We start from the raw sequence: 9,249 nt of genomic DNA, 5'->3' as shown, positions 1-9,249 counted from the left end.
ATTTATAATGTACCTTTGGTGTTTCAATAAATTAAACTGGATTGGAACTAGGCTTGAAATGTAAGGGATTGCATCAAATTGAGAGAGAAATTATGTGCATATAAATTGGATTTAGCAAAAGCTTATGATAGGGTTGATTGGCACTTCTTGGAGAGTATGCTAAGGGCGTTGGGCTTTGCCCCAGGTTGGATAAATTGGATTATGGCCTGTGTTATGTCAGTAAGATTTTCTGTGCGCTTCAATGCTCAACTTTTGGAAGCTTTCGCCCCTTCATGTGGTATTAGACAAGGAGATCCTTTATCACCGCACTTTATGTTTGTGCCTGAGGCTCTATCTTTGGTGCTACTGGATGCGTGTAGTAGAGGATTTCTTATGGACTTTAAGATCAATAGGCATGCTCCATGAATATCACATCTTTTGTTTGCTGATGACTACCTGTTATTCTTCAAGGGATCCATTAATCAAGCTTTGACAATTAAGAATATTATTTCCACTTATGAGAAGGGAACTGGTCAGGTGCTGAGCCCAGATAAGTGCTCTATCATGTTTGGAAAAAACTGCAGTGTGGAAATTCAAGTTGCCGTTATGGTAATCCTTTGCATCACCACGGAGGGATTTGAGGACAAATATCTTGGGCTTCCAGTGCCTCAAGGTAGAATGAAAGCCGGTAATTTCAATTAACAAAAGAAAAAGATCTCAAAATTTTATCAGGTTGGTTAGAAAAATATGCATCTTGTGGAGCAAAGGAAACATTTAATAAATATGTGCTTCATGCCCTCCGAGTGTATGTCATGGGTATGTTTAAGTTTCCGGCTGCATTGTCTGAGGAGTTATCACAGATTATAAGGAATTTTTTGTGGGGTGATGAGGAGGATAAAAGCAAGACTCATCGACTGGCTTGGGATCAATTGACAAGTCCTAAAGCTGAGGGAGAGATGGGATTCCGAGATCTCAAACTTTTTAATCAAGCGCTGTTAGCGAAGCAGGCGTGGAGGTTGGTGGTCGACCCTGATTCTCTGTGCGCCAAAGCGGTCAAGGCAAAATATTACCCACAGGGACTTATCCTCGACATTGTATTTCCTCTGTCGGCCTCACTGCCTTGGCAAGCTCTTATGCATGGATTGGAGTTGCTGAAATTGGGAGTTATTTGGATAGTGCGTGATGGCTCTAATATTAATATTTGGAGAGATAACTGGCTCCCAAGGCACTCTGGACTTAAAATTACTGCAAGGAAGAGTAGGACGAGAATGAAATGGGTGTCTGATTTGATTCTGACTGGTCCAAAAGGATGGGACGAGAATTTGGTTAGGCACCTATTTTACCCACATGATGCAGAAGAGACCCTTCGGCTGCGTATTCCATCTTCAGGGGAAGGTGATTTTGTTGCATGGCGCTTTGAGAAGACGGGGATGTTTTCAGTTAAAAGCGCGTACAAGCATGCACTCACGTTAAAGGAACAAAAAGAAGACGAGGGGCAATACAGAGATGCAACATTGGGGGAGAGGAAAATTTGGGACATCATCTGGAAGGCCAATGTTCCTCAGAAGATCCATATTTTTGCATGGCGGGTTGCTACCAATAGTTTGGCTGTCCAAGTAAACAGAATGGCGCACCACCAAGCGGTTCTCAGTACGTGCTCGATATGTGGAGTGGAGGACGAGAATATGTTTCATGCGCTTATTATTTGCCCGAAGGCTCATGCGTTGCGTATGGCCATGAGAGATATTTGGGAGTTACCTACGGAGGATGCATTCAGGTATACTGAGTCGGAATGGTTTCTTGTTCTTCTAAGTCCAGTGGGACAGTCTGTGCGGGACAAAATTATTTTCATTTTTTGGAGAGCCTGGCACTTGAGAAATGATTTGATTTTTTGGCAAGGGCACAGAGTCAGTCACAAATTCGACCAATTTTGTTGATAATTATTGGTCGTCCTTTGGCACATGTCATTCAATGCCATTGGATGATTCTAAGAATAAATGGGAAAATACGATGAGTGGTCTAAAAAGTGATCCAAATACTTTGGAAGTTCAGATGGGTTGGAAACCCCACCTTCTGGTTATATCAACATTAATGTCGACGAGCTTTTTGAAAAGTATTAGCGTGGCAAGTGTGAGTGTGATGGCTAGGGATTTTGCTGGCAAAGTCATGATTTCTTCGTGGGACTATACATTGGGAGGTGTAATAGCGTGGAGGAAGCGGAACTCCGAGCTTGCATTGCTTGTCTCTATATTACTACTAGATTATTGATGGCGTGCGTTGCTGCGCCCGTTTATTGGTTCAATATAATTATAGGAATCATGTAAATATATGATGCCATGAAGGAGGTCCAATATGCTCCAAATTTAGGCTGGTCACCGCAAAGACCAGCAACTTGATTGGCCACACCAGAGCAAGGATAATAATATGGCAATAGCACACTGCCATGTAATCTAAAGTCAATCAAATAACCAACATTTATAATACTCTCTCGATTCACTATTATAAGATGTTTTTGATATTTTAATATGGACTACATATAGACTGAAATGAGTTGACAAACCCGTTAAAACACATTTATAAACATCCAATTCAGAAAGTTAGAAGATCTTATAATAGTTTGCGGAGGGGTAGTAATTTGTTACATAGGATCTAATGCAGTCCACCGCATCAATTGTTTTTGGGATATGAACACATCGACCGATCCCTCGTGCATACCATCATATGAGAAATATGTAGCTAGCAACAGTTGATATCAAAATGCTTTCAAGATGCTTATGGGATGGGTAGTAGTAGATAGTATAGTCTCATCATCAGAATCTGCATCATTCAAGTATCTTGATGCAATATGATAAAACTATCAAAGATAGCTTCTTTTTCTGTTCTGCAATAGATGAAGGAAAACAATCAGTATTCTACATGTCAAAAAAAGCAGCACTAAATTTATTTCATATACATGTAGCATGTTGGCGCTCAGTTCTTAAGAGAAGAGAAATAAACATTAAGGCATCAACACGTAGCTCATGACCAAATAACTTAACTATTAGGTATATCATGTAAAAAATATTCAATGCTTAAAAAAAATCCGGGGTTGACCAGCACAGCTTAAATAATTCTATCAAACAAACTACAAATAGTATTGAAGACAAGAAGGCAGGAATCAATAAAAATATCTATTTTAACATAAGTATATGCTTACATATCATGTATACAATGTAAAAGAGTATAACATCTAAATGGAAAGTTATTCACCTCACATTTCCAAATGTCCATACCAACCGGAGGACCATATCTTGCAAGTTGGGAGTATGGAGCAGAATGGAAATTCAATTACCTTTCTAAGAAAGTGAAGTGGACAATTCAAGTTAATCTTTAAAGGACAAAACCTAAGAGGAATGCACTTTGGATGGCATTCATTGGTGCTAGGATGTAGTTATATGAGAAGGGGAATAAAAATGGGATTCAGAGAATCAGACAAGACGCATACATAAAAATTGGAATAAAAATGGGATGTAGTTATATGAAAAGGGGAGTCTGAGTATCGGACAAGATGCATATAAACATTGGAATTTAACCCCCAAAATACTAACCAAAACAGATAAACACCAAGAAGTGAGACAACAATCCGCTTACATCTTCAAACACCTTCCCTACACAAAAGCTCTGCAATGTCTTGACATACAGAACTGTGCAATGTCTTGACATACAGAATTTACCAAAGTGACTTGTGTCCTCAGCCGTCAGATCGCGGCGTTGACGCCCGAGATTGGCTGGTCGTTGTACCAAGTATCGTTACACCATTTTTAGGGTCCCATCGCATGTCACGGTCTGCCAAATTAAAAGGGTAGCTGCTATCGAAACTGATCTGGCTGTTCTGTCATCGACTGGCCGCAAAAAAAACTATGTACGAGAGGCCTGGGCATGACAATTGAGAACTAACATCTCTTCCAAGCAGGTGGTCACCATTTTTATGGGCTTCTTTGTGTGCTTGAGCCAGGCAGCCTGACGTGGAACGACTGCTGCTCCAGAAGCCTATTTCTGTTGCCTTTCCATTCACTCGACCGACGCGTGTTTTCTGGTTACTATAATAACTGACCATGATAAAAACTCACTAAAAAAGCTGATCTAAAATATAACCAGACTATTAGCATTCTCCCCTGTATCTTTGAGCCAGCGAAAATTATGTCGTTCACATTCTGTGTCCGCTCAATGCAAATGAAAATTCCCTGCCCCATCGAATCATTCAGTCATGTGACCAGCGACAGAATGATGGTGATGAAGCTTCAGTTCCAGAATCACAATTGAAGCAAAGAACAGGGCTGATGGAGAAACTTTTAGTTCTGGGATTGCCACGCCATCATTCTTGGTCTGCAAATGCAAAAGGAACATTCTTATACTATAATCAGATAGTTTGAAGCGTATTTGCTACTTGCTAGATTCTTCTACTTAAAATTTATTTATTTTACTTTTGATGATGATTCTAACATCTGTTTAACTGTTCCTTGCTGGTATTTCTAGCAGCTCCATCCAATCCAATCCAACTATAACCGCATTAATATTACACCATATATATTTATGTGGCTTAATCCATTTATATTCGATGCCATCCTAATCTATTTTGGATGTTACACATTAAGAAGTTATGTCAGCTCACCAAACATATGGGGAATGATTGATGCAATACTGTCTAATTTTTTTAAAAACTAACTTTGAACAAGAAGTGTAACCCAAACCATGTCCTTTTCACATATCCGTGTCGTTCAACTATACTCAAATATTTGCATTGTTCTATTGACATGATAGACGGGCGCGGCAACACGTGCATTCATGTTCTAGTGTCTTCACATACAGAACAGCCTATCTAATAAGTTTACCTCTTCAGATCATGGTCAAACTATACAGAATTGTCTCCATCTCTTCCAATAATTGGTGTCAGAGGATTCACAAACAGCACGAGGCCTGATCCACGGAGAAAGATGAAATAAAGTCCAAATTAGTGCTTTGAGATTTCATCCACCAGTACAATGGGGCAGATGAGTAGAGGCCTAGTGTTCGAGGAGAGTAGGGGAGCTAGGAGGGAATTTCACAGGAGCTCACCAACAACAGTTCTGAAGCATCATGACAATGAGGAGAAGACGATCTGATGCAATAGATGAGGGAGACAGGACCGCCGACATCCCCGACATTGACCAGGTCTTCCACTACCTTTGTCCACCGGCTTAGCCTCCAACTCCAGATAATTGTGAAAATTGTCGTCGTCATTACTTTGCTCCATAATAAGTAGTGACGAATATTTGGTTCAGACAAAAAAATTAGCATGCAATAGTTGAGATAGATATGCCTAAGATTACAACTGAAATTGATTCTTTAGTTTATTTATCGGATAAGAACAATTCTGAACAATTATATGGACTTCATCTAGGGACTGTACAATTCATTTAGATGTCCAATGTATCCATTCATGAAAGAGTTCGGTCCAGAAGCAAAAAATCTAAGAACACTATCCAGCCAATGAGCAACTAACTTCTGTTTGGGTTATGAGTTCAAACAAGGCCAAAACTCCAAATTCTGTACCAACATCTATTTGAATTAACTAAACCTCGAGAACATAAAAGGTGTCATTTGTATGTGGTTCTTCCAAAAAAAGGTTGCCAACGTGATGTGTACATGGACTATAAAATTACAGGAGTCCTTCATTGGGTTTCAATTACTTACTTCATCAGCGGCCTGCCGCCCGCTATCTCATTGCCTCGGTGTCATCTCAGATCTGCATCAACCACAACATGGCATGCTATGGTCCTATGACTTGAGCTCTGTGATGACCAAACAGTATTGCAAGGGAGGATATGGCAGTTGCAGCTGCGCGCCATGAAAATCAAATGAAGAACCATGGAAATTGGAACATCCAGAATTCAGTTAAATGATAGATCATTCTACACTGACAAACCCTAACTTATTACCCCTATCTGTAGCACCTCGGCCGGACAAACAGATTGTTTAGCACCTCAATTGGTTGAGTTACAAAACCCTATAATGCATCGAGGGAGAAGAAACTTACTGTGGGGAGAGCAACGGCGACTGTACGGCACGGAAGGGGGCCGCCAGCGTGATGAGGTGGGCGGCTCCGTTCAAGCAGGATGAGGTTGGCGGCTTCGTGCTGTCGGGTTGACGCGGTGGATTTGAGCACTGCCGGTGGGGCGGCCTCCAACCTAGCCGTCGCGCGCCTCCGCCGTCGCCACCTCCGCTGCCAGCATCGCTCGTTCCCTGAGGGCCGAGAGAGCGAGAGGAAGGGGGACGGGGTTGACTGTTGAGCACGGCAAATGGGCCAAAACAACGCGATACGAGCCCAATTAACCACAGGGGCCCAAAAATGCTACCGGAGTAGCTGCCCCTCGGACGGCCCATCTCGCGAAAAACATCCCAGGAAGATCCAGTGGCCAGGAACGGCCAGCACATGAAAACGAATGGTCAAGATGTTGAGTGCGTGAGAGGGCTGGGATGATGCTCAGTTTTAATATATCTAAATATAGGTATAACACTTCATTCTCCAATAATTTTAGAGACTGGCTGTGCTTTTGTTGCGGTGATTTTTGCAAATGAATTTGATGATAGACCAGCTCTGCACGATCTGAAGAAGGAAGCATGGGGTATTTCTAAGCTAATGGATAGCTTCAGAGTTTCAAAGATTAGACGTTCGGCTAATGAGGTGGTCCATCTAATAGCCAAGTTTAGTTTTGATAACAGAGTGGATGGGATTCTTGTTAATGTTGTACCGCCCTATGTGGTGAACTCTGTAATGAATGATTGTAACACGTCCTTTGGTTAATTAATATATGAGGTGGTGTTTAAAATAAATTTGAGAGAGAAATTTTCTTGTCAATTCAACAAATGTGTCTGTGTTGATTTTGGAGATCGCTGCGATAGAGGTAGAAATATCCGATAGAGGTAGAAATTTTCTTATCAATTCAACAAATGTGTCTGTAATGAATACTATGTTGTCACTGATGCATCCATCAGGTGATAAAGTAAGCCCGGGAAAGCAATGATATGACACTGATCCTATTGTGGGGGATTGACATCATCTCCCAGGGCCCTACACACCCACATATCGAGCGAGGCGCACGTACGCACATAATTCCCCATGGAGCTCGGTTAAATTGGACGCAGCAGCAGTCCGACGGCGGGCCGGAGGAGGATCTGTGGCACCATCTCGTCCGGCACGTACGGTGTCAATCGGTGAATACATATGCATGGAATTTAGGTGGTTCGGATCCTAAAAATACTACTACTACCATCAGGAAGTAATTAGTGTGCCCACAAGGAGTCCGACTTGATACCTGCTTCGACTCCAACTCGGCAACTCGTGCTCTAAAATAGACACCCTGCGATCACAAGCTGGTCGATTCCATGTTGCCGGATTGCCGTTGCCCATCTATCTGTAACGATGGGGCGTCATCTTCGTCACCATCTTCGTCTATCCATGACGACGGGACGTCGTCGTCGCCATCTTCGTCGCGTTGAGGCTCAGAGCAGCAGCCACAGCAGGGAGATCCCTAGGGAGATGCTCCAAGAGATCCTAGTGAAGCTGCCGACAAAGGACGTGACCCGGTGCTGTTGCGTCTCGAGGCTGTGGCGCAGTGTCGTCAGCGAGCCCTCCTTTCGCCATCTCCACGCCGCCAATTACGCCACCGCTTTGTCGGCGGACACAGAAGTCTTGTTCGTCTTGACGACGTGTGAGCCGGGCCGGAGCGACGGTGCCAGCATCTTCAGCATGTCTTTGGGCAAGGCCATGTTCTCCTTCGACATCCCCAGCGGCTATGACCTCGCCAACGTCTGCAACGGCCTCCTCTGCTACGTGCACGGCAGCGGCCCCGAGGCGCCGGCGGTGGTATGTAACCCTGTCACCGGCGAGACGCTGGCGCTTCCCAGGGCACCGCCGCTCACAGGAACCAAGGATAAGACACATCTCTTCGCCTTGGGATTCAGTCCACCCACCAATGAGTATAAGTTGTTGAGGTTCTCTAAGGTGCACATGGCCGTGTACACCTTAGGCGACACTCGGCGCTGGCGGCAGCACTCGTTCCACTCACCATCTCATCCGGCTGAAATCCTGACTTGGCCGCCACTGCTAATCGACGGCAAGCTGTATGTGGTGACGATAGGTTGGAAGCGAGTGTTGGTAGTCGATGTGCTTACTGAGACATACTGCACGTACCGTCTCCCAGAGCATGAGACTCTCGACTATGCCAGGCGGCTAATGGGTGCCTTCGAGCTCGACGGCCAGTTGTGCTTCGTCAAACACGTCTGTTACGTGGGCCCCCAATTTTGGGTCATGTCACTGCCGAAGGATGACAAGCCTCCACAATGGGATCTGCACTATAACTTCCACATCAAGGAACCTTTCTACATCTTCAGGCCATGGAGCGCCTGGGCTGACGATGGCGACAAGATGCTCTGCTACATGAACGACGAAACTTTGTACAAGTATGACACGAGAACATGCTCACCGCTGATGCCTGACCAGGGTCAACAGCTGCGGTGGGACCAAAGGCTCCAGATCCCGGTGTTTCAAATATCAGGGAAAATTTTGAAATGCGACTTTATCATCCGTGGGGGTTATCGCCCCACCCTGCTCTCGCCTCTCACCTTTGCGTTACCGCTTTCCCAAGCTGATGAAGACTGAGAAAAATACAGACGCCAATTCAAGCACACCCTGTCAAGTGTACTATATGGTACCATCAACAAATTAAGAAGAAGAAAGCAAAAGGAAAAAGAATAGATGACAAAAGTTATACTCATTTGTTGATAGCTGATGTCAACTAAAAGCATTAGAAAATCAATAACATATGCATACATATCGGCGTGGAATCATGTTAACATGCATCTTTTTTCCTTCTAAGAATGCATGCATCTTCGATCTGGTGATATATTTGTGTATATTATCATTTTGGCATCCAAAGCGCTGCTCCAGCCAGTACAAAAGATTCCACGCTGACTTTGGAATTTTCAAGGTTAACTTCTACTGCAACATTTGTATATATAGTACTTCAGGGCATGGAAGGGAAAACGTATCTCAGAGACAGCAGGTCAGTTTCTTTGCGTGTTCGAGTGACCTGCAGGAGTATCGTCAAGGCCTCCGTCACACGGCCCGGCGCCGTGCTTCCCGTCTCCAACCTCGACCTGCTGTATTATCCATAGTTTTAAATAGTCGGCTATACTCCGTTATAGCCTTTTCAGCAGAGTTCTGCTAAATAGTCGTCTTCATAAATAGTC

At 43.7% G+C, this 9,249-nt stretch overlaps 1 long non-coding RNA gene across 1 annotated transcript; it reads right to left on the bottom strand.

Annotated features, from left to right (window-relative positions):
- Positions 1–4,102: 4,102 nt before the first annotated feature.
- LOC123175153 (uncharacterized) lies at positions 4,103–4,923 on the bottom strand. The gene is made up of 2 exons (XR_006487664.1): positions 4,851–4,923; positions 4,103–4,344 (listed from the first exon to the last, which is right to left on the bottom strand). It is a non-coding gene; the product is annotated as an uncharacterized lncRNA (long non-coding RNA).
- Positions 4,924–9,249: the final 4,326 nt, after the last annotated feature.

This window comes from Triticum aestivum, unplaced genomic scaffold, assembly GCF_018294505.1.
Source record: "Triticum aestivum cultivar Chinese Spring unplaced genomic scaffold, IWGSC CS RefSeq v2.1 scaffold81357, whole genome shotgun sequence".
NCBI classification, from domain to species: domain Eukaryota; kingdom Viridiplantae; phylum Streptophyta; class Magnoliopsida; order Poales; family Poaceae; genus Triticum; species Triticum aestivum.
The sequence above is the reverse complement of the archived record's forward strand: the minus strand, read 5'-3'. Positions and strand labels throughout refer to the sequence as shown.